The following is a 26,709-nucleotide window of genomic DNA, read 5'->3' as shown; positions in this document are numbered from 1 at the left end:
GCAGTTTTGGGCTGCATGTGGTGGGTGGTCTGTACGCAGGGGGGCGCCCTCTTGCTACTCAGAGTTCCTTTCTGCAGATGGGGGGGGGGGGGGGAGGCTAGTGGTCTGTACTAGCCCAGTCTTCATTACTCACTTGAGTGCCCTTCTTTAGTTCTCATTCAACTGCCCACTTTATATCGGCTTCATTACACCAATGCTCCATTTGTAATGTAAATGCCCAAACTCAGGGAAGTTTTTCTTTTGGCCTTGTCTGCGAAAGAATACAGAGAGGTATTCAAAACCTATTAACACAAATCAATGGCACCAATAAAAGCAAAATCTCCTTAGTAACATAATCTTGATTGCAAAGGAAGAACTGAGAGCATTTAGGAGAACAGTAGCCAGCATGGCACAAGCATTTGCCTGGAAGAATTTAACACAATACTAAGAGGAGATATTTGAAAGGGAAGAAAAAAGTAAAAACGAACACACAATGAACAGTTACTTTTTTTTTTTTTTTTTTACAAAAGTGAACAATTGCCTACACGGAATCTCTCGTGTGCTTCTTTGCAAAGAACTGTGATACAATGTAGCTTAGCAAAGTGAAATGACAAAGCTGCCTACACATTATCCTGCATTGTGCAGTACCTTATTAAAGGACCAAGAAACACAAGAGATCAAATGCACTACTCAATTAGTGCTACCTTTAGCAAAAGCAGGTTTAAATGAATAATTAGTAGGGAAAATGAACTACTAAGGTATTTCAACAATCAATATGCTTAAATGATGCAAGCTCACGGCTGAAGAAAGCTTTTGGAACCAATAGGCACCTGATCAATATGGTGCTTTATGAGTCAATTTAGTGTTAAGGGATAGGTAAGATTAGGGTACATGCTTTATCTTTAAGGGGTTAGGTGATGTTATGTTACATTTTGGGGTTCAACTTGATTTCCAAGGTTAATTTTCAGGGTTGGGTAATATTTAAAGCAGCCAGCTAACATCGCATTTTATTTTATTTTTTAAGATAGAGTATGGTAAGACAAGGACCCCTGTCAGATTATTACCACTATCCTGGGCTCCACTATAAATGTTTTCTCCCACTTATTATCATGGTTATAATAGTTTAACCAGGTAGGAATTGAAGAAAAATCAGTGGGCAGCACAGTGGTACATTGGTTAGTACTTCCACCAGGCAGCACTAATGTCATCGGTTTAAATCTATGGCACAGCCTGCCTGGAGTTCGCATGTTCTCCCTGTGCCTGCCTGAGTTTCCCCCAACACTCCAAAGACAGGCTGTTAGGTTATTTGGATCCTGTTTAAATTCACCCTAGTATGTGTATGTATGAATGTGAGTTAGGGACCCTTAGATTGTAAGCTCCTTAAAAGACTGGGACTCATGTGAATGTGAAATGTATATGTAAATAACTGCCTAAATTGTTGGTGCTATATAAGTACCTGTAATAAGTAAATAAAATCTGCAACAGGGCACAGACAGCATTACATAGTACAGTAGGGAAAGATTAGAACTGTCAACCTAAAAAAATATATTTTTATTTGTCTGCTTTGCAGTGTGAAATGTTCTCTCACTTTCTGTCTGAAGAAACCATTGTCGCCTGCACAGTAGGTAAGGGGAACCCCATTTAGCACTAAAAACCTGACTGGGGTTTCAATCCTTTCCTTAGCAGGACACATATTTTAACTACTTCCAGTCCAGGCCAATTCTAACATGACTCTCCTGGAAAACTACTTAGAACCCCCAAACATTATATATTTTTTTTAACAGAGGCCATTGAGAAGAAAATGGTCGGTGTTGCATTTTTTTATGTCACACAGTATTTATGCATTAGTTTTTCGAACGCAAATTAGAAAAAAAAACACTTTAACTACCTCTTGACCGCGCAATAGCCAAAAGACGGCTACAACGTGGTCATCCAGTTCTTGGAGGGCGTCCATGGATGTCCTCCTAGAGCCACGCCCCCCACATGCTCCCAGCAGTGCACATCTGCCACACTCTGTGTTTGCTGTGTCCTGTGGACACAGCTGATCACAAATCAGGGTAAAGGGCCAATCACAGCGGCCTTTTACGATGTGATCAGCTGTGTCCAATCACAGCTGATCACATGTAAACAAGCTTGCCATTATTGCCATTTATTTCCTCACTCACTGTCACAGCGCAAGGAGAGGAGAGCCGTTAACCAGGAAGTGTGATGTGGACATTTACATTGACAATCAGGGCACTGATCATCAGTTTCCTGATTATCAGTGCAGCCTCAACAGTGCCAATCAGTGCCCATTAATGCTGCCTATCAGTGCCTAACAAAGCTGCCAATCAGTATCCATCAGTGTTGCCAATCAGTGTCCATCAGTGCTTTCTCATTAGTGCCACCTATCATTGCTTCCTATTCGTGCCCATCAATGCCTCCTATCAGTGCCCATCAGTGTCACATATCAATTCAGCTTCATCAGTGCCGCCTCATTAGTGTCCATTAGTGCAAGCTATCAGTGCCCATCCGTGCAACTTATCAGTGTCCATCAGTGCAGCCTCCTCAGCGCACATTATTTGCAAAATTTTAAAACAGAAACTAAGAAAAACCTGCCCAATACTGAAGTGTTTAATGAATTTTAATGCACAAAAACACAATATAGTACCCATTTGTTTGGTAAAATATAAAAGATGATGTTACACCGAGTAAATAATTACTATAAATGTCATGCTTTAAAATTGCATTTGCCCATGGAATGGTGCCAAATTACAGTACCTAAAAGTCTCCATAGGCAACACTTTAAAAGACTTTACAGTTACCTGTTTAGAATTATACTGGAGGTCTGGCACTAAAATTATTGCTCTCGCTCTGACGTTTGCAGCAATACCTCGCATGCGTGGTGCAATTTCCGTTTACCTATGCGTGCAGGGTCAATGTGAACGTTCACATTTGCACGTGAGTAGGGTTGAGCGAACACCTAGATGTCCGTGTTCGACGGGTTCGGCCGAACTTTAAAAAAAAGTCCGGGTCCGTGTCCCGGACTTTTACCGAACTTTTCCCGGACACCGAACCCCATTGAAGTCAATGGGGACCCGAACTTTAAGGCACTAAAATGGCTCTAAAACACCAAAGGAAAGGGCTAGAGTGCTGCAAATGGCAGCAAAACGTAATTAAGAGCATGGCAAGTGCTCTGCAAACAAATGTGGATAGGGAAATAACTTAAAACAACAAAAAAAAAACAGAAAAATAAAACAATGTTCTTCTTCATCTCTGAAGGACGAGGCCCATATGGAGTAGGAGGGAGGTTGAGGTGGTGGTGGATGTGGCGGTGACATAGGCGTGCGCACAGGGTGTGCTGGGTGTGCCTGGGCACACCCTAATCACCTAGGGCACATAGCATTGCCAGTGAGGAGATGGGAAAGATCTCCCTGGGACCTGCTCTGCTCTATTTCTCCTTGCCTACAGGTACATGGCCCCGATACATTACTCTCCCTGCTGGCAAACACATGCATGTGTATTTCAACTTTGGGGTGCACACCTTAATGCAATAGGCTGCGCACACCTATGGGCGGTGTAGGTGGAAGCGGCGGTGGAGGAGGACCAGGGCCGGATTAACAGCATCATGGGCTTGGTGCTGAGGATTTTGAAGGGCCTTAAGGGCCGTGCCTTGCCATGCACCCAGAGGAGGAAGGGTGCAGCCATGCATGCCTAATTCAACATGGGATGCTGTCTCTGAAGCCCATAAACACATCCATGCATCGCCAACTGTCCCTCCTTGTCCGGCCTTCACGCTGTGTGGGGAGGTTCTGAGGGTGCTGCCTGGGGAAGCGAGCATAGAAGCCAGACTTCTGTGTTTACAAGTGACAGAAGAGCGGTAACAGTGAATATGGCCAACCCGGGGCCTATATAAAAGGTAGGGGCCTGGAGCTGCAGCTCCAATAGCCCCTACATTAATCTGGCCCTGAGGAGGAGGACGAGGTAGCCAACACTGCTTCTTTTCAAAAATTTTAAATGAGGGTACACCCCAAAAGAGTGAGAAAGAGCAAAAATGGAACAATGGGTGGGTAAGGTCGGTATCCATTGCTATTCTGCATAAGGTACGGAAAAGTCCCGTGGGATCCATGCCTGGTTCATTTTAATGAACGTGAGCTTGTCCACATTGTCTCTGGACAGGCGGCTGCGCTTGTCTGTTATAACGCCCCCAGCCGTGCTAAATACCCGTTCAGATAATACACTGGCTGCAGGGCACGCCAGCACCTCCAAGGCGTAAAGGGCAAGCTCAAGCCATGTGCCCAATTTGGAGACCCAGAAGTTGAAGGGGGCAGACCCGTCATTCACTACATGTAGGCGTGTGCACACATACTGCTCCACCATGTTGGTAAAATGCTGCCTCCTGCTAAGACGTTCCATCTGAGCTGCTGGTGCTGCTGTTTGTTGTGGCGTGCTGACAAAGCTTTTCCACATTTCGGCCATGCTAACCCTGCCTTCTGAGGTGCTGGCGGTGCCCTGGTTGCGTTGGCGACCTCCTCCTCCTCCTCCTCTGCCTTGTGCTTCCACTGTGGCCCCGCTGTCAGATGGGAATGCCAGCAGCATGGCGTCTACCAGCGTGCGCTTGTACTCGCGCATCTTGCGATCGCGCTCCAGTGAGTGAATTAAGGACGGTACGTTGTCCTTGTAACGGGGATCCAGCAGCGTGGCCACCCAGTAATCAGCACAAGTTAGAATGTGGGCAACTCGGCGGTCGTTGTGGAGACACTGCAGCATGTAATCGCTCATGTGTGCCAGGCTGCCCAGAGGCAACGAAAGGCTGTCCTCTGTGGGAGGTGTATCGTCCGTGTCCTCTGTATCCCCCCAGCCACGCACCAGTGATGGCCATGAGCTGGCCTGGGTGCCACCCTGCTGTGAACATGGTTCCATCTCCTCCTCCAGCTCCTCCTCCTCCTCATCCTCCTCATCCTCCAGAACTGTGCCCCTGCTGGACAATTGCGTCCCTGGCGTTTGCGTGTGCAGGAACCCACCCTCGGAGCCCCTTGCGAATGACTGCCCTGAAAGCCTTGGAAATGTTACCTCTTCATCCTCCTCCTCCTCCTCATCCTGTGCCACATCCTCTTCCATCATCGCCCGAATTGTTTTTTCAAGGAGGCATAGAAGTGGGATAGTTAAGCTGAGAACGGCGTCATTGCCACTGGCCATGTTGGTGGAGTACTCAAAACAGCGCAACAAGGCACACAGGTCTCGCATGGAGGCCCAGTTAAATTAAATAGCGGAATAGAAAATATGATCCAAAAAAAGTGTATGTATATCACACGTACACAACCACACTGGGCCCCAATTACTATTGTTTGTACCCCTAAAAGGCTAGATGAGGAGTAGGGGGAGTATGGAACAGGCAGCACCCTCAAACCTTCAGAAGTATGAGATGAACCCCAACAACTTGGAAAGGTGGATCTCTCTCACACGTACCGACACAGACTATCCCGCAATTCAATTGATCCTCAAAGGTTTTTATTGAATAGCGGAATAGGAAATATGATCAAAAAAAGTGTATGTATCTCGCACGTACACAACCACACTAGGCCCCAATTACTATTGTTTGTACCCCTAAAAGGCTAGATGAGGAGTAGGGGGGGTATGGAACAGGCAGCACCCTCAAACCTTCAGAAGTATGAGATGAACCCCAACAACTTGGAAAGGTGGATCTCTCTCACACGTACCAACACAGACTATCCCCCAATTTAACTGATCCCCAAAGGTTTTTGATTAAATAGCGGAATAGAAAATATGATCCAAAAAAAGTGTATGTATATCACACGTACACAACCACACTAGGCCCCAATTACTATTGTTTGTACCCCTAAAAGGCTAGATGAGGAGTAGGGGGAGTATGGAACAGGCAGCACCCTCAAACCTTCAGAAGTATGAGATGAACCCCAACAACTTGGAAAGGTGGATCTCTCTCACACGTACCGACACAGACTATCCCGCAATTCAATTGATCCTCAAAGGTTTTTATTGAATAGCGGAATAGGAAATATGATCAAAAAAAGTGTATGTATCTCGCACGTACACAACCACACTAGGCCCCAATTACTATTGTTTGTACCCCTAAAAGGCTAGATGAGGAGTAGGGGGGGTATGGAACAGGCAGCACCCTCAAACCTTCAGAAGTATGAGATGAACCCCAACAACTTGGAAAGGTGGATCTCTCTCACACGTACCGACACAGACTATCCCCCAATTTAACTGATCCCCAAAGGTTTTTGATTAAATAGCGGAATAGAAAATATGATCCAAAAAAAGTGTATGTATATCACACGTACACAACCACACTAGGCCCCAATTACTATTGTTTGTACCCCTAAAAGGCTAGATGAGGAGTAGGGGGAGTATGGAACAGGCAGCACCCTCAAACCTTCAGAAGTATGAGATGAACCCCAACAACTTGGAAAGGTGGATCTCTCTCACACGTACCGACACAGACTATCCCGCAATTCAATTGATCCTCAAAGGTTTTTATTGAATAGCGGAATAGGAAATATGATCAAAAAAAGTGTATGTATCTCGCACGTACACAACCACACTAGGCCCCAATTACTATTGTTTGTACCCCTAAAAGGCTAGATGAGGAGTAGGGGGGGGTATGGAACAGGCAGCACCCTCAAACCTTCAGAAGTATGAGATGAACCCCAACAACTTGGAAAGGTGGATCTCTCTCACACGTACCGACACAGACTATCCCCCAATTTAACTGATCCCCAAAGGTTTTTGATTAAATAGCGGAATAGAAAATATGATCCCAAAAAAGTGTATGTATATCACACGTACACAACCACACTAGGCCCCAATTACTATTGTTTGTACCCCTAAAAGGCTAGGAGTAGGGGGAGTATGGAACAGGCAGCACCCTCAAACCTTCAGAAGTATGAGATGAACCCCAACAACTTGGAAAGGTGGATCTCTCTCACACGTACCAACACAGACTATCCCCCAATTTAACTGATCCCCAAAGGTTTTTGATTAAATAGCGGAATAGAAAATATGATCCCAAAAAAGTGTATGTATATCACACGTACACAACCACACTAGGCCCCAATTACTATTGTTTGTACCCCTAAAAGGCTAGGAGTAGGGGGAGTATGGAACAGGCAGCACCCTCAAACCTTCAGAAGTATGAGATGAACCCCAACAACTTGGAAAGGTGGATCTCTCTCACACGTACCAACACAGACTATCCCCCAATTTAACTGATCCCCAAAGGTTTTTGATTAAATAGCGGAATAGAAAATATGATCCCAAAAAAGTGTATGTATATCACACGTACACAACCACACTAGGCCCCAATTACTATTGTTTGTACCCCTAAAAGGCTAGGAGTAGGGGGAGTATGGAACAGGCAGCACCCTCAAACCTTCAGAAGTATGAGATGAACCCCAACAACTTGGAAAGGTGGATCTCTCTCACACGTACCAACACAGACTATCCCCCAATTTAACTGATCCCCAAAGGTTTTTGATTAAATAGCGGAATAGAAAATATGATCCCAAAAAAGTGTATGTATATCACACGTACACAACCACACTAGGCCCCAATTACTATTGTTTGTACCCCTAAAAGGCTAGGAGTAGGGGGAGTATGGAACAGGCAGCACCCTCAAACCTTCAGAAGTATGAGATGAACCCCAACAACTTGGAAAGGTGGATCTCTCTCACACGTACCAACACAGACTATCCCCCAATTTAACTGATCCCCAAAGGTTTTTGATTAAATAGCGGAATAGAAAATATGATCCCAAAAAAGTGTATGTATATCACACGTACACAACCACACTAGGCCCCAATTACTATTGTTTGTACCCCTAAAAGGCTAGATGAGGAGTAGGGGGAGTATGGAACAGGCAGCACCCTCAAACCTTCAGAAGTATGAGATTGTGTTCACTGTACCCCACAAAGATTGAGTTCACTGCACCCCACAATGATTGTGTTCACTGCACCCCACAAAGATTGTGTTCACTGCACCTCACAAAGATTGTGTTCACTGTACCCCCCAAAGATTGTGTTCACTGCACCCCACAAAGATTCTGTTCACTGTACCCCACAAAGATTGTGTTCACTGCACCCCAAAAAGGATGTTGTTCACTGCACCCCAAAAAGGATGTTGTTCACTGCACCCCAAAAAGGATGTTGTTCACTCCACCCCAAAAATATTGTGTTCACTGCACCCCACAAAGATTGTGTTCACTGCACCCCAAAAAGATTGTGTTCACTGCACCCCAAAAATGATTTTGTTCACTGCACCCCAAAAAGGATTTTGTTCACTGCACCCCAAAAAGGATGTTGTTCACTCCACCCCAAAAAGATTGTGTTCACTGCACCCCAAAAAGATTGTGTTCACTGCACCCCACAAAGGATTTTGTTCACTGCACCCCAAAAAGATTGTGTTCACTGCACCCCAAAAAGGATGTTGTTCACTGCACCCCAAAAAGGATTTTGTTCACTGCACCCCAAAAAGATTGTGTTCACTGCACCCCACAAAGGATTTTGTTCACTGCACCCCACAAAGATTGTGTTCACTGCACACCAAAAAGGATTGTGTTCACTGCACCCCAAAAAGATTTTGTTCACTGCACCCCAAAAAGATTGTGTTCACTGCAGCCCAAAAAGATTGTGTTCACTGCAGCCCAAAAAGATTGTGTTCACTGCAGCCCAAAAAGATTGTGTTCACTGCAGCCCAAAAAGATTGTGTTCACTGCAGCCCAAAAAGATTGTGTTCACTGCAGCTCACACACAGAAAAATGGATGTGGATCACTGACACCTGCCTATCTCCAATCCCACACCACACAGCAATATCGATTGTAGTTTGTAGAACACAGTTTCCCTAAAATTCAGCAGACTCTGTCCCTAACAGGATTGAGAAGAGATCGTAGATCAGGATTGAGTGCAGACCCCACCCCCCACACAGCAATATCGATTGTAGTTTGTAGAAGACACTGACCCTATAATTCAGCAGACTCTATCCCTAAAATGCCTACAACTCGCCCTGCCTAAACACTCCGACCTGTCCCTCAATTCTATCCGGACACAAATGGTTTTTTCCTGCCTATCTTTCCCTAATCAGCAGCCAGCACGTTGATGTGTGCTCTGTCCCTGAATCTAAGCAGCATAATGACGCCGCTGCGGCTGCCTCGAACTTATAAAGACTTGGTCACATGCTTCAGACGGCCAATCACAGCTACTGAGACATTTGCAGGCATGGCTGGGATGGCTTAAGGCACACCAGTTAAACGATTGTTGATTGGCTGTTGAAAGCCCGCCATGAAAAGAGCGCCAAAGCATGCAAAACCCGGAAATAAAACGACCGAACACGGATTTTTACCCGAACATACAGTAAAGTGTCCGTGTCCGTGTTCGGGTACAAAAAATCCAATTATTCGGTACGAACACGAATAATACAGTCCGTGTTCGCTCAACACTACACGTGAGCACAGGGGAATAGGGGCGCATTACATTTTTTCTTTTATTATTATTTTTTTTTTTTAACACTGTACCTTTAATTTTTTTTTGTTTTGATCAACTTTATTGCTATTATAAAGAATAAACAACATCCATTGTAATATCATGGGCCATGCCAGATCCTCTTTATGGTGCGATCTGAGGTCTATTAGACCCCCAGATCTCTCCTCTGGCCTTCAATGCAGCCGATCAGACACAGATCGGTCTGACCGGCTGCTTTACTGGCCATGAACAGCCAGGTAAATAAGGAACCGAAACCGGGAATGACAAAATCTTTGTTGATTCTGTTTTCCGATGTCACACAGTGGGAGGAACAACATCTGTTCTTCTCGTTGTGTGCCCGGAGTCGGAGACCACCAATCACAACCTTACTGGGCTCTCCTGGCGGCGGGAAGGGGGTAGGACCCACTTCCGCCACCTGTAACAGTAATCCAGCCACTATGATTACTTTTACTTTGTAGGGAATCGCCTGAACGAAAAGATATCTAGATCATTGCTGCAGCGATGACCGAGATATCACCCTTACCATCTGAGGATGTGTATAAATGCATGACGGATGGGAAGTGGTTAGGCTTAGTGACAGGTTATACAACATTTTTTTAGTTAATATTTTTTTTATGGTTGTTAACTTATATCTTTTATTTTTCTATTTATTTGATTTTCAAATAAACATTTAAAAATGCACCATGGCAAAGGATCCATATAGCATTATGAGTTTCCTAAAGAGAGAGCAGAGCTGAATCCACCTTCAAATTCTCTCGGACATGTATCAACAGTGTCCACCATTTGAGTTTAAAACAGCATTGATTCTCTTGGGCACACTAGTTCACAGTTTTTAGGGACCTTGGCAGCTATGTTCTTCCAAATATCTAGGAGAAATAACTACAGTTCCTCTGCAGATTTAGGCTAGCTCAGTTAAATCTGTCTCCTCATGTAATGCCAGATAGTCTCAATGTTGAAATCATGGCTCTGTGGGGACCATGCCATGTCCAGGACTTTTCACTGAAGGTAGTTTTTTTTTATGACTTTTGCTGTATGACTGGGGTCATTGGCCTGCTGTAGAATGCATTGGGACCAATCAGATGTATTGAGGAGCCCAATAATTCTGCCCAAATTCCCAAATCCATGTGTAGAAGTGCAGTCCTAAGCCTTCAATAAACTTCCACCATTCTTTAGAAATAAAAAAGGTGTATCTCTGCGCTGTGGTGGGGCAGCAGCTGACACAGATAAGTAATAAACCAAACTTATAAATAATCCTAAGAAAAAATGTGTGGCATCAAAAGTGAATGAACAACAATGAAATGTGAATACAGTAAACCCCCTTCCATCGCGGGGGTTACATTCTGGAACCACCCGCGAGAAGTGAAAATCCGCGAAATAGAAAAACCCTATTAAAATACACTGTAGGCATGTTTTTTTTATTGTCACTGTACTTTTAAAAGCATTTTAAGGTCTTTAAACACACTTTTAAAACAATAAAAACAAATTTAAACACCTAAAAGATACTGAGAGACAGAGCAAGAGCTATGGAAAACACAAAAATATTTAATTGTCAATGATTTATATAGTAAAATAACATTAGAGAAAAAAAAACGCAATATACCGGGACCGTAAAAACTGAACCGCGATAGAGCGGGGGTTTACTGTACTGTGTTATAAATTCCAAAAAAGGGCTAAAGTAAAAAGAAAATGTACATATACAAGTCCAATCTGAAAATCAACAATAAAAAAGCAATATAGTGAAAAAATAGGTTTAAATTCACAGTCCCATGATAGGATCAGCTATATAAACTTATTGGTGAAAGTAAACAGTTCAGTGCACAGAAGTGCACAAAAAATTGGTGGTGACTTGAAAAGTGAAGAAGTGATCCAGAATCATCCACAACCCATGGTGATTTTACCCATGGTGAAGTGAACAGTGCATTTCCACCTATTTAGTGTGAACTACATGTTCTATGGATATGCTATCAAGATCATACAGCCACTTGAATGATATATGTAATATCCCTATGGTCTTTGACACTGGATTTGTAGCCAAGCACCGTTCAAGGCGTTTTTGAATTGTGGCCACACAGCATACATGCCATCAAGCCTACAGCTTCTGAATCAGGGAATGTCGTTTGATCGTTTATGATATCCTCATTTCTATATTTTTGGCATGCCTGGCATCTATTTTTCAGAGTAGGCAGGAGTGACACCAAGTCTCTCAGGTGACTGTTCACTCCCCACATCTGGAAACGGGGCCATCTGGGACGTTTGGAGGCGGTGGAACAGGGGCGTGTGTTGTGCCGTCTTTCACCATCCTGATGTAATGTTCCGGTACCTCTGGTACCCTTGCTTCCATATTTCTCCTCTCTTAATTGCGTCCCATCTTGTATAACAAAGGACGCATATACCTTTAAGACCGGATGACATCACTGCCGAGCGCCGCTATGAGCGGCTATTTCAATCACCGGTTTGCTCTCACTCATCGCTCGTTCAAACCCACATGTTCATCGCACCTACGCCTGAGAAGTCGGAGCTGCTGACATACCTTCCTTGCTGAACTGAAGCCGGAAACCTCGCTGGTGATCCATATCTCGCTACGGGATCACCCCTCTCCAATGGACACTGTTATTCCTAAACCTATCTAAGTGATAAGTACCCCGCAGGGGATTCTTGCTACCAATCTCCTACTATCATCTACTGCAATTACCAAGACTATCTATCTATCTATTCACTATCACCTGCATAAGACTGTTAGCTCTTGGGACTACCTTGAACTATCCTTGCACTAGGTTACTCTGTCTAAGTATACTCCATCTGGGTCCTCTTACCATCTGCACTATACTTGACATCAGAACCTATCTGCTTTACCATCACCTGCAACTCTCCTAATACTACTTCTAGTGCTCACCATACAATAGCCTGTCTCTCATCTATATCCTCATATACTCTATCCCTCCATTAAACATCTATTGATATATACATAGTATATAACAGGCTGTACACGGTGATGAAGTCCTGAGAGTTGGATATGTTGTTCAACGGATTCTCTACAAGGCTACTGAGTGTAATAATTCTGCAGCTGTAAATCCATCCACAAACAAAAACGCATGAACGTTACAGATTGAACGAGCCTTTAAAAAAAATATGGATTCAGCAGAATTATCCACTCATGTACTACAATTAAAACAGCAAGTAGATGCATTGATCCATGCGCTTACAGAGGTTAAAAAATGACAATCAAACCTTGAGACAGCAGCTTGGCCGTCTCACACAGCCTCCTGCTGCTCAGCCCCGTGAGCCTAAGATAAACCCTCCTATAGTGTTTTCTGGTGACCGGAGCAAATTCCGTGAATTTAAAAACGCATGTCAATTGTTTTTTTTGTTAAAACCTCTAACCTACACCACTGACCAAATTAAGGTTTGTACTATCATCTCCTATTTAACGGGTGAACCCCAGGCCTGGGCAGATGCTCTCTTTGAAAAGGATGATCCACTCCTTAATTCTTATCCCTTATTTCTAGCACAACTTGCTACTTTATATGAAGACCCCAACAAGCAGAGTACCGCTGACACACAATTACGGGCCTTAAAACAAGGAAGGAGACCTGTTGAAGATTTCTTGGCGAATTTTAAAAGATGGTCCCCTGATTCAGGGTGGAACAACACATCTTTGCGAACGCAGTTTAGACTCGGCCTATCTGAGGCCGTTAAAGACGAGCTCGCCCGAGCGGATTTACCTGGCACTCTAGAGGGACTGATCCAGACCAGTGTCAATATTGACAGACGACTACGAGAAAGAAAGGCTGAGAAGATGGGCTCACCATTTTCCAGTCCTTCTCGGATGTTGCCTGCTGATCCTACTCCTATGGAAGTAGGAATGATACGTCCACCTCTGACCCTTTCTGAACGTGCCAGGAGGAAAACCGAACATCTTTGCATGTACTGCGCATCCCCGAATCATTTGGTAAACGACTGTCCTCTTGTCCGCAGAAAAGAGGGTGAGTGTTCAAATGTCTTGCTAGGGGGACTCACAACTTCTTTTTCTAATCCTTATCTTTTTGTTCAATTAACATTGCAGTGGGACCAAACTAGGATCACCACCAAGGCTATGATTGACACAGGATCTTGTGGAAACTACATTGACATTTGTTTTGTCTCCCTTAATAAAATACCTATTGTTTCAAAACCCAACCCTGTCTCCGTTAGTTTTATTAACGGTACCCCTTTATCCTCTGGTCCTATCACCAGTCAGACACAGGCACTTCTTGTAACTGCTGACGAGTCTCATGTGGAGACCACCACCTTTGATGTATTAACTTCACCACATTTTCCAATCATTTTGGGACTTCCCTGGTTACACATACATCAACCAATCATCGATTGGAAAACAAGAACGTTAGCCTTCTCTTCTCACTATTGTGAGAAGACGTGTAACCTCCCCACACATGATAGGATCCTGTCTGTACTGCCGGATGACATTATTCCTAAGTGTTATCAAGATTTATCAGAGGTTTTCCTTGTGAAAAACACTCAAATGCTACCTCCTCATAGGGACTATGATTGTTGTATCGATCTGCTCCCTAATAGCAAGTTGCCTTACGGACATGTATATCCTCTCTCACAGGATGAACTCTCTCACCTTAAGGAGTATCTGGATGAAAACTTGGCAAAAGGATTCATCCGACCTTCTACTTCCTCCACTGCGGCTGGGCTCTTCTTCGTCCGCAATAAGGACTCTAGCCTTAGGCCTATCATTGATTTCAGACAATTAAATGCCATCACAATAAAGGATCGTTATCCTTTACCCCTTATTCCTGAACTTATCGAACAGGTGCGTGGGGCTTCTTTCTTTTCAAAATTGGACCTAAAAGGGGCATACAATTTAATTCGAATCCGTAAGGGGGATGAATGGAAGACGGCATTCAGAACCAGATACGGACTGTTTGAGTACCTTGTAATGCCATTTGGGCTATGTAATGCCCCCGCAGCCTTCCAACGGTTTATAAATGAGATATTCCGAGACTTGCTTGATGTTTGTGTGGTAGTATATTTGGACGATATACTTATCTATTCTCATTCCTTACCTGAGCACATAAAACATGTGAGACTTGTGTTGTCAAGACTACTTGCACATAACTTATATGTTAAATCAAAGAAATGTTTGTTTCATAAAGAGGAGGTACTATTCCTAGGATATATTATATCTAAAAGTGGAATCAAAATGGACATGAGCAAAATATCCTGCATTCTGGATTGGCCTGTGCCAACCACTCGCAAAGCATTACAAAGGTTCCTAGGATTCTCTAATTACTATAGGAAATTCATTAAAAACTTCTCTGCGATTGTGAAACCTCTCACACAACTTACAAGCACGAAGAGACCATTTAATTGGACAAAAGAAGCAAATGGAGCATTCTCTCTGCTGAAATCAAGCTTTACCACTGCCCCCATACTATGCCATCCAGACCCATCCCTTCAATACATCTTGGAGGTAGATGCGTCTAATATGGCAGTAGGAGCAGTTCTCTCACAACGACCAACAAACACCTCACCTCTTCACCCAGTTGCTTTCTTTTCAAAGTCATTAAGTAGCCCCGAGGTGAACTACCCAGTAGGTGAGAAGGAGTTATTAGCCATAAAACTGGCATTAGAGAATTGGAGACATCTACTTGAGGGCACTCAATTGCCAATTCTGATATATACTGATCACAAAAACCTCCAATACCTTCAGACTAATAGAACTCTTTCCCACCGGCAGGTACGGTGGTCGTTATTCTTTCTGAGATTTAATTTTTTAGTAACTTACACGCCCGCAGACAAAAATAAAAAAGCGGATGCACTCTCACGACTAGCCGAGAAAGATTGCACTGAGGTTCCCTCAGTTCCTATAATACCCCTTGAACGTATTATCGGAGTCGTTTGCTCACTAAAGGAGGAGATTTTGCACAGCATAGGGTTGGATTCACCTCCACCACAACTAACTACTGACGCAGAAGGCTTCCTCTACTACAACGATAAATTATACATACCCCCTACTATGCGAACCAAGATCTTAGAATTGTCGCATGATGTACCTATGGCAGGACATATGGGTATGACTAAAACTCTCAATCTACCCACTAGGCAATTTTGGTGGCCAGACATGAAGACAACCGTAAAAAAGTTTGTTTCATCTTGTGATATCTGTGCAAGGTCTAAAATTGACAACATGAAACCATCAGGATTACTTTGTAGTTTACCGATACCCCACGTTCCGTGGGAAGTGGTATCCTTAGACTTCATAGTGGAATTACCACCTTCCAAAGGATTCAACACCATCTTGGTATCAGTGGACCATCTGACCAAGATGGCACATTTCACCCCTATCCGAAAACTACCTTCATCCAAACAAACAGCAGAATTACTTGTGAAACATGTCTTTAAGTTACATGGTATTCCAAAAACACTGCTGTCTGACCGTGGTTCACAATTTATCTCAAAGTTTTGGCTAGCTCTATGTCAGATACTGCGAATAGAGCGTAACCTCACTTCTCCCTACCACCCTCAGACCAACGGACAGACAGAGAGAGTTAACCAGTGCATTGAACAGTACCTGCGTTGCTATACTTCGTATCTACAGGACGATTGGGCAGATCTCCTCCCACTGGCGGAATTCGCCTATAACAACGCTACTCATAGCACTACTAAGCAAAGTCCGTTTTACCTGAATTATGGGTTTCATCCCACACTCCTTCCTCCACATATCTTACCATCAAGTAATCCAGTGGCATCTGATTATCTTGCCCAGATAAAGGATTCTCTGGGATTACTCAACAATACCATATCTCATGCTCATAGCCAACAAAAAAAGTACTACGACCTCCGTAGGAAACCCTCTCCCCAATATACCATTGGGGATCTTGTTTGGCTTTCTACAAAAAATCTGAGACTAAAGATCCCTAGTAAAAAACTTGGACCTCTGTTTCTGGGACCTTTCCCAATAGAGAAGCTTATTGGTAAAGCTGCAGTACAACTCACATTGCCAGTAGACCTCAAGATACATCCTGTCTTCCATGTGTCTCTACTGAAGCCCCATGTTCCTAACCAAGGAATAAGGCCTACTATCTCACCTCCACCTCCTGTACAAGTGGAAGGTGGAGAAGAATTTGAGATAAAGGAAATTTTGGATTCCCGTTTCAATAGAAGAAGACTCCAGTATCTTGTACGATGGAAGAATTATGGGCCCCAAGATGACACCTGGCTGGATACCTCCGATATACATGCCCCTAGACTGATTCGCAATTTCCACTCGAAATATCCGGAAAAACCAGTTCTAGAGGCCTTCCGGAGCCGGCCTTAAGGGGGGGGGGTACTGTAATGTTCCGGTACCTCTGGTACCCTTACTTCCATATTTCTCCTCTCTTAATTGCGTCCCATCTTGTATAACAAAGGACGCATATACCTTTAAGACCGGATGACATCACTGCCGAGCGCCGCTATGAGCGGCTATTTCAATCACCGGTTTGCTCTCACTCATCGCTCGTTCAAACCCACATGTTCATCGCACCTACGCCTGAGAAGTCGGAGCTGCTGACATACCTTCCTTGCTGAACTGAAGCCGGAAACCTCGCTGGTGATCCGTATCTCGCTACGGGATCACCCCTCTCCAATGGACACTGTTATTCCTAAACCTATCTAAGTGATAAGTACCCCGCAGGGGATTCTTGCTACCAATCTCCTACTGTCATCTACTGCAATTACCAAGACTATCTATCTATCTATTCACTATCACCTGCATAAGACTGTTAGCTCTTGGGACTACCTTGAACTATCCTTGCACTAGGTTACTCTGTCTAAGTATACTCCATCTGTGTCCTCTTACCATCTGCACTATACTTGACATCAGAACCTATCTGCTTTACCATCACCTGCAACTCTCCTAATACTACTTCTAGTGCTCACCATACAATAGCCTGTCTCTCATCTATATCCTCATATACTCTATCCCTCCATTAAACATCTATTGATATATACATAGTATATAACAGGCTGTACACGGTGATGAAGTCCTGAGAGTTGGATATGTTGTTCAACAGATTCTCTACAAGGCTACTGAGTGTAATAATTCTGCAGCTGTAAATCCATCCACAAACAAAAACGCATGAACGTTACACCTAACACCCACCAGGGTCTACAGGGTCATCAAGTTACATCTGATAGTAACATACATCTGTGTTTATTTTTGTGACTTTTATGATTTATTTTTATAGCTATCATCACCAATAAAATTGAGTTTTGCACAGTGACACCTTGTGAGCCCGTTGTTTTGCAACCTTTCTGAGATGGCCTCCACCACCTCTTTTTTTTATGGATTTCACTACATATGGTTGCCCAGGGTTCCCGGTCCATACTAGACCCCTAGGTACTGTTTACTTACTCTCTGTTTGCTGAGGATGCAAGGATGAGAATTTGTTTTCTCTACCAGGTTTTTAACCTTCTTGATCTAGATCCCTCTGATTCTTGATGAATCAGTTTTTTCTGGTATTTGTGAGAAATAGTTGGCATCAACAGGTGGTGATTGTATGACCTTGAGGACCCTTGGTCGATCACGTGGTTCTCCGATTTTTGATTTTAGAAAACATTTATCTTGATCTGGGCTATGGCATTTGTTCTGGTTGACACATTCGATGCAGAGATTAAGGCAACATTTGGGAAGAATGCTGCACCGGAGGAGACTATTGGGGAAAATCTAAAACTACAGTTTAGAGAGCACAAGCAGCTGTTGATCAGATCCTTAAACCGCAGATGGGACATTCTGTCCCTTGAAACGTACATTGAACAAGGCATTATTCCAAGGGGATTAAGAGAACGGGTGATTCCAGCAACCCACTTACAAACTGAAAGATTCTTAGAAAAATGGAAAGCAACATGTATACAACATGGGTTAAATGTTATGAAATTAATTGTTGAGGAAGAAAAAATTCAATTAGCAGAATTACAAGAGAAAATTAAATTAACAACCGAAAAATTAGAGCCATCTAAAGATTTAGAGGACTTTGAACGACAAAACGAATATCTTAAAAAGGAGATTGAGAAAGTCCAGAAAGCATTACGCAAAACTAAACAGTCAAGGTTTCAACGGGACTTAGGTGACTGGGCAAGGGGGGGAGATCTTTGATCTCACCTCCAGAAACAGGAGGAGTAGATCCCGTAGGAGAGGAGGTGTGTCAAGAAGTAGATCGTGGAACGAATCCACTCAATCAGGCAGTGAAGAGGAGGAGAGATCCATTGTTTTTTTTAGGGGAAGATAAACAGAAGGACACTACACCTCCTGTAGCCCCCAAGAGCATCCTAAAAAAGACCCCCAAAAGGGGAAGAGGAAGAGGAAGAGAAGAGGAAAGAGGAGGAGAGAGGGTAGCAACCAGGGAGCAGAGAACACGAGCGAGGAATAAGAAGTAGCTGTGAATACTATTCCTGAACCCCTCCACCTCCCATCCCAAACTCGATCTGAGCCTGATCCTATGTGCCAACTAGAAGATCAAAAGGTAATTAATCTCTCTGACTTTCCCCTAAACAAAACACACATTAAACTGTTACAAAGGGGTCTCTCTTTCTCACCTGTAGAGGGAATGGACCACTTTGAAGTCTATAAGGACCTTTGCCTCTACCTGAGAAAGGTATACTATAGATTATTATATTCTGTAGATGAGGCAACGGCTGGGAATAAAAATAACTTAGGCCCCGCTGACCAGGAAGCCCTAGACATCTTGAACTTGCTACTTGAGGAGAATGATTCTGGAGATGATAAACCCCAAGAAAATCCACATGGTATTAGAAGAGCTAATATCAATATACGATCTACAGCGATGCCAAAATTCCGCAATAATAAGTGGCTGAATATTTTTCTCACTTCGGTAGAAGAGGACTTAAAGAAAGTATGCTGGGATTGGTCACCTCCAGATAACCTCACAAGTGGTGAGAGAAGGGCGCTTAGAGAATTAAGGGAAGCCAGTGGCTTAGTAATAAAAAGAGCGATAAGGGAGGGAATGTAGTTCTGCTCTCTGAAGCCAACTACGAGAAGGAAGCAATGAGACTCCTGTCTGATATACATACGCATGAGAAGCTAGTGGAAAATCCTTTCCCAGATCTGGCTTCCAAACTAAATGAAAAGCTGGACTTTGCGAGGGAAGCATGTTTAATCACAGAAAAAGAAAAGGGATTCCTAAAAGTTACCAACTACAATATACCCACGTTCTACATAATCCCCAAAGTTCATAAGAACCTGCTAGAACCACCAGGGAGACCAATTGTCTCAGCGGTGGGGGTCCCCTAGAAAGAGTGGGTAAATATCTGGATTCCCTCATAAAGGAGCTAGTTCTTGACCTTCCTTCTTTTGTAAGAGACACTGGGGATGTCCTAAATAAGATCGGTGACCTCCACTTTGAAGGAGAAGTGATGTTAGTGGGTATAGATGTCGAATCTTTATACACCTCAATACCCAATGAATGGGGCATCGTAGCTGTATATCACTTATTGGAAAAAAAGTTTCCTTTGAACGGACCACAGAATGAATTCCTTGTTGAGATATTGGAGTTTGCATTGTCTAATAACTTTTTCCAATTTTTAGGACAGTATTTTCAACAAGTGAGAGGCACGGCAATGGGGGCACCCTGGGCCCCTTCGTATGCTTGCCTCCATCTTGGCTTTTGGGAGGAAGAGACGGTGTACACCTCATCTATGTACCACAGCCATGCTCTGACTTGGCTGAGGTACATAGATGACGTGTTCCTGGTATGGAGTGGTACGCCGTCTCAACTCCATGATTTCATGGGTGAGCTAAATAACAATAGTCGCAACATTCACCTCACGTACACTATGGATTCAAACCAGATCTCATTTCTGGATCTCAACATCTGCCTGGAAAAGGCTAATCTAGTAACCTCCACTTTTAGAAATAAAACAGCTGCAAATACGCTCTTGAGGGCAGATAGCTCACATCCAGAACCCCTTAAGAAGGGGATACCAGTAGGACAGTTCATTAGGCTAAAGCGAAACTGCTCTAAATACAGTGAATATCTCAAAGAAGCCAAAAAACCGTACCGGAGATTCCGGGAACGGGGGTACTCCCATCGTAACCTTCGGAGAGCAAAACATAAAGCAGGCCAAAAAACTAGGGATCAACTGCTAACACCTATACCTAAAACAGGTAAAGGTATTCCAGCCACCCCCCCCAAGATTAATTACGAGGTACGGAAACCAGTGGCAAGAGATTCAAAAAATACTTGAGCGACACTGGCATATCCTACAGAAAACAGACAGACTAAAGGGAATTGTAGGCCCTAAGCCATTGATGGTGGCCAAAAGGGCAAAAAACCTGGGGGATCAGCTCACTCATTCCGAGTTCACTAAAAGAAAGTCCCAAAGAAACTGGCTGACAGATTTACCAAAACTCAAGGGGATGTTCCCGTGCGGACATTGTCATATATGTGAATTTGTGGAAAAAACAACTTCCTTTACTGACTCAACGGGCACAAAGATTTTCAATATAACCTCTTTTATTAACTGCGGTACCTCGCACCTACTATATCACATTAAATGCCCATGCAATAAACTATATGTAGGCAAAACAAAAAGGCAATTGCGTACTAGGATAGGGGAACATCTTAAGAGCATCCGGTTAAAAGAGGAAACCTCCCTAGCGCAACACTTTGTTGAAAAACATGACGGTAACCTAAAAGGACTTAAGGTCAAAGGCTTCTGGGCCCTCAACATTTCACCCCGTAGAGGAGACTATGATAAAGTGCTTTTACGTGAAGAAAAAGCGTGGATTTTTAGATTTTGTACTCTAACACCACTTGGACTCAATAATGAATTGAGTGTAAAAATCTTTTTGGATCCATAGTCTAGGCGTTAGTAAGATTCCCTAGAGACGGTTTAAGATACAAGGGTGAGGGATACGATGCATATAGATATCTATCTTATTATGTCCTCCTTAAAAGTCAGTGTACCCCGTTTTCTCTCGTGTTGAGCCTTAATAGAAACACCTTATGTGTAATAGCTAAATGTCAATAACAACAATTAATAATTATATGGCAAAATTAATACTTGCTTAGTATCAGTGATAACCCTATGGCGCTAGGCTGCTTTTCAAAAAATACCTCCCTGTATAGGACTTTAACAACAATAGGAAATAAAATATGGGATTCTCTCAAAAGGTTTTTTCGAATAATCATTGTGTCCTCGCTTTGGTTTAAAAACCTACAAGGTCTTCTCTATCTGTACCCCCCCAGTGAGTCCATGTTAATCATACGGTGGGCTAACTACATGCTGCCTTAGAAATAGTATAATATCTCTGCTCCATGTGGCTAAATATACCAAATTGTTATAGAATGGGCAAGTTGACTAATATTACGCCCAGTAAGAAACAAATGTCATTAAGTTTAGATCAAGGTAAACAATGTACATGCATTGTTTGTTAATATTTTAGACAAATTCCGGCTGTTTTAGACATTGTATTTTAGAAATTTTAGACATTGTTTTAGAAATTGTGTTTACTATATGCATGGAACTTGGAATAATTCATTAACGTGACTGGTAATATCCTAAAGTACCACTAGATGGCCTCAGACATGACCTCCACTGGTGCCTGCAATCCGCTGCATAATTAGTCAAATAATTAGGCCAGTCGACGTCATGACGTCCTGAGGAAGCGTGCTTCACGCACGCGAAACGCGTTGACGTCACACGCCAACGCTCTACCCACCTCCTTTCGCCCTCCGCCGCTGTGGGGACCAAGCCGGACACGGTAGCTGTTGCAGCTACGTCACTACGGAGGAAGATACTTCCGGGTTCTAGATCCTAGTGTGGTGCAGCCTATTGGCGGGAGTATTCAATAGTCTCCATGAAAAAAGGAGCCAACCAAGAGCAGGCAGCCATCAGTACTGCGGGGAGCGCACTACACATTTCCGTGATTGGCTATCGGAGTGGTACATGGATCATAGCCCACTGGTAAGACTGGACCTGTTGAGGCACCGAGGAGGAAAACTGGTAAGACCCTTTTCTTACAATTCAGTAGGACATTTCCTGGTCACCATTATAGGGTGAGGAACTCTCCAGCTGTCCACATACCCCGGATATGGAAAGCCTCTAACCACGGTCCATCCCGATAGCCCAGTCTTATGTGCCCTCCTGTACCCCTACCATCTTTTCTTTAGTCTGCACCTGCTCCATCTCCCAGTCACCCACGGTGAACACCCGAGATTAAGATACCCTCCAGGGCAAGTGACATTATTACCCAGCTGTCCAAGTACACTACATCTCACACTTTGAACTCTGTGTGATTTTACCCATGGTGAAGTTAACAGTGTATTTCCACCTATTTAGTGTGAACTACATGTTCTATGGATATGCTATCAAGATCATACAGCCACTTGAATGATATATGTAATATCCCTATGGTCTTTGACACTGGATTTGTAGCCAAGCACTGTTCAAGGCGTTTTTGAATTGTGGCCACACAGCATACATGCCATCAAGTCTACAGCTTCTGAATCAGGGAATGTCGTTTGATTGTTTATGATATCCTCATTTCTATATTTTTGGCATGCCTGGCATCTATTTTTCAGAGTAGGCAGGAGTGACACCAAGTCTCTCAGGTGACTGTTCACTCCCCACATCTGGAAACTGGGCCATCTGGGATGTTTGGAGGGGGTGGAACAGGGGCGTGTGTTGCGCCGTCTTTCACCATCCTGACACCCACCAGGGTCTTCAGGGTCATCAAGTTACATCTGACAGTAACACACATCTGTGTTCATTTTTGTGACTTTTATGATTTATTTTTATAGCTATCATCACCAATAAAATTGAGTTTTGCACAGTGACACCTTGTGAGCCCGTTGTTTTGAAACCTTTCCAAGATGGCCTCCACCACCTCTATTTTTTTTTATGGATTCCCCTGTGAAATGGACACTCACTGGAAAAGCTGGCTGCCGTTACAGCAGCAAACACGCACTCAGTGTAGATCCACCATCTATTGTGGGGAAGGCTGTTCAGCAACTCGCGCCATACAGATGTAGCTGTGGCAAATAAAACTCAATGGGAGCCAGATGAAGTCTCCATAGTGTAGTATTTATTGGATGTGTATGTTAAAAGCCAAAATAAAATGAACCATAAAATCATATGACAATGGGTGCCACTACTGACCCGGTATCAGACAGTGGCCTGACGTCAGCACTAGTGTCTCCTCTCCAATGCGTTTCATCCAAAAGAATGTTATCAAGGAGTTCTCTAGTGTCAGACGTCAAACTAGTTTATATAGCCTCTCAAAACTGCGCAAATCACGGTGTCTCCTTAGAAAAATTGCAGACAGGAAATTATCCATTTGCCATTTTGCCTTTAGTAGGAAGTGACACGGCCACCATTATACCTATGTTCAAAGGCACAGGAAATGCCAATAACCCCATTTTGTTGAAGACCAGGAAATTACCAAAGTTATTCAGTACAACAACCACAGAAAGAATGTTGGTGTCCCCTAATGTAGGAAAAAGTGCATATCCTGTCTGAAAAATTCTCAGAGAACATAAAAAATAAATCATGACAGTAAATCAATTTATATCAGTACTTTTGAAAAATTTTGTAGCAATGCCACCTTCCTTTACCATCGTTAGGTCGAGAAAGTGTAGTTCTTTGGTACTGAAGGTATAGGACAGCTTAATGTTGTTAGGGTTATCATTCAACAGTTGCATAAAGTCATGTAGCCCCCTCCAGTTAAGGAGGATGTCGTCAATATATCTTATATAGAAAAGAAGGGCTGGCCACTGTTTATTGTATATCGTCAATATTTCCCAAAGAGACATGAACAGGTTGGCTAAACTGGGTGCAAATTTAGCACCCACCGCCACACCCTTAATTTGTAGAAAAAAAATGGTTTGTTGAACCAAAAATAAAATAAATTGCAAAATCAAGAAGTCGAAGAATAAAGTCTCTCTGTAGTTGCTCAATATAGTCAACTTTAGTCAACAAAATGGCTGACTGCTTCTATCCCATCCTTATGGTATACAAGGAGCTTATGTCAGCTGTAACAAGAAGGTCACCTTCCTCTAATATCACTCCCTCAAAGTCAGAGATGACTTGTTTGGTTTCCCTAATATATGATCTGGTCCTAACCACTAGGGGCTGAAGAAAGTAATTAATATATTCTCCCATCCTGGAGATAAGAGAATTAATGCCATTGATAATGGTCTCCCAGGAGGAGTAATACGTTGCATGTGTATTTTCAGTAAATAATAAATAATGGGTATCCTAGGTGAACTAGGGATTAAGTATTCTTTCTCTTTTTTAATGAGTATTTTAGATTTAAAACCATACCTAATTAGCTCTGTTAGTCTCTTTTTATAGCATAAAGTTGAGTCTTTATTGAGAGGGATGTAAGTATTCATGTCAGGGTCCGGACTGGCGGCAGATGGGGACACTAGGAGTGAATCCTCTGTGTCAGTGAGGGAATGGCGTGGACCGTACCAGGGGACCGGTTCTAAGTTGCTACTGGTTTTCACCAGAGCCCGCCGCAAGGGGGGATGGACTTGCTGCGGCGGTAGCAACCAGGTCGTGTCCTCCGGTAGCGGCTCAACCTCACTGACAGCTGAGACAGGCGTGGTACAGTAGGACAAGGCAAAGGCAAGGTCAGACGTAGCAGAAGGTCAGGGCAGGCGGCAATGGTTCGTAGTCAGGGGCAACGGCAAAGGTCAGATACACAGGCAGGGCAATACACAAAATGCTTTCTCAGGGCACTAAGGCAACAAGATCCGGCAAGGACAGGAAGGGGAAGTGGGTTTATATAAGATTTGTACTGATTGGACCAGGCACCAATTAGTGGTGCACTGGCCCTTTAAATCTTAGAGCAGCGACGCGCGCGCGCCCTAGGGGGCGGGGCCGCGCGCGCCGGGAGGAGGACAGGACGGGACGGGACCCGACGTGCGCCGGGAGGAAGAGAGGACGGGACCCGGCAGGTCAGTGCCTTGGGACGCAGGGGGACAGCGCTCACGGTCGGGGACGATGACCGGAGCGCTGCTGCCCGCAGGACGCCACGAGCGCTCCGGGGAAGCCACGGGACCCGGAGCGCTCGGCCTTACAGTACCCCCCCTTTGGTCTCCCCCTCTTTCTGGAGCCCAGGAACCTGTGGATGAGCTTCTTGTCGAGCATATTGGACTCGGGCTCCCATAACCTCTCTTCGGGACCACAATTCTCCCAGTCAACAAGAAAAATTTTTTTACCTCTGACGACCTTGGAGGCGAGGATCTCTTTCACTGAGAAGACGTCAGAGGACCGAGAGACAGGAGCAGGAACGGTGACCTTGGAAGAAAATCGGTTAAGAATGAGGGGTTTGAGAAGGGATACATGAAAGGAGTTAGGAATACGGAGAGAGGGAGGAAGATGGAGTTTGTAAGAGACAGCGTTATTTTGGCTTTTGATTCTAAAAGGTCCGAGGTAACGCGGACCCAGCTTGTAGCTAGGGACCTGAAACCGGATGTATTTGGCAGAGAGCCAGGAGGAGTTCTTCTTTTTTATCTGCATGTCTCTTCATGCGAGAAGAGGCCAGGGTGAGCAACTTTTGAGTTTCTTTCCAGATGGAGAAGTCCAGGGTCAACTCATCAACGGCAGGAAATCCAGAAGAAGTGGGAATGGGGAGGGGGGGCAGCGGGTGACGGCCGTACACCACAAAAAATGGAGATTTGGTGGTTGACTCAGAGTCTCTGAAGTTGTATGAGAATTCGGCCCAGGGCAACAGGTCTACCCAATCGTCCTGACGGGAGGAGACAAAGTGTCGCAGATAGTCACCAAGGATCTGGTTAACCCTCTCCACTTGCCCATTGGACTGAGGGTGATAGGCGGAAGAAAAATTAAATTTGATCCTTAATTGGGTGCAGAGTGCTCTCCAAAATTTTGAGATGAACTGAATGCCTCTATCAGAGACGATATGTGTTGGAAGACCATGGAGACGGAGGGGAGACCAGGAAGCGGGACAAAATGTGCCATCTTGGAAAATCTGTCAACGACCACCCATATGACTGTGTTGCCATGGGATACGGGAAGGTCAGTGACGAAGTCCATCACTATGTGGGACCAAGGCTGTTCGGGCACTGGCAGAGGGAGGAGATGACCCGCAGGCCTCTGGCGGGGAGTTTTGTCACGTGCGCAGACAGTGCAGGCCCGAGCGAACTCAGTCGCATCTTCCTCAAAGGAAGGCCACCAATAGTGTCTGGCAATTAGCTG

This window comes from Pelophylax lessonae (assembly GCF_965119305.1).
Source record: "Pelophylax lessonae genome assembly, chromosome: 1".
NCBI classification, from domain to species: Eukaryota; Metazoa; Chordata; class Amphibia; order Anura; family Ranidae; genus Pelophylax; species Pelophylax lessonae.
Note: the sequence above shows the minus strand (reverse complement) of the source record.